We start from the raw sequence: 564 nt of genomic DNA on the forward strand, positions 1-564 counted from the left end.
GCCCCTCTCCTGGCCCGCGCGGGAGCCAAGCCGTGGAGGTGGGGCAGGTGGGGGTGAGTCCTGGCTGCCCTGCAACCACCGTCCTGCGCACGGGGGTCCCCGAGCAGCCCCCAGCCCCGGGCTGGCCCCAACAGGCTGCAAACTGCCCCGGGGAAGAGGTGCCGAGAGATAGCCCCTGGCCATGGGTCTGCCCCGGCGGCCGCGGCCCCCCCTCCCCGGGGAGACCCCGGACGGCGAAGGTGGGGGGAGGACGTCTGGGATGGGCGCGATGCAATGGGCGACAGGTACAAGAACTCAAAATGGCGTGGATGTGGAACTCAGAATAAGTAGGAAACAAAAAAGGAAAATAAAAATCCCATCTCACTTTCAAAGTCAAGGAAAAAATTAGGGCCTTGGTCAAGTTCGTTATAAGTCAACACTTTAAGAAGGTTCCCCATGTGAAACCTGCAAGAGAAGAAACAAGAGGAAAAAAGCATGATGCTGAGGTGGTGCTCGGGGAAGAGGTGCTGGGCTGCGGGCAGCGGCCGGCAGCGGCCAGAGCCCCCGTCCTCCCCCCGCTGCTCC

The 564-nt window shown here is 62.4% G+C and overlaps 1 protein-coding gene across 1 annotated transcript in view; it reads right to left on the minus strand.

Moving 5' to 3' along the window:
- LOC104134974 (CYFIP-related Rac1 interactor B) overlaps nt 1-564 on the minus strand; it is a 4215-nt gene that overhangs the window by 2296 nt on the left and 1355 nt on the right. The window lies entirely within an intron of this gene.

Source organism: Egretta garzetta, unplaced genomic scaffold (genome assembly GCF_000687185.1).
Source record: "Egretta garzetta isolate BGI_Z169 unplaced genomic scaffold, ASM68718v1 scaffold101, whole genome shotgun sequence".
Lineage (NCBI taxonomy): Eukaryota > Metazoa > Chordata > Aves > Pelecaniformes > Ardeidae > Egretta > Egretta garzetta.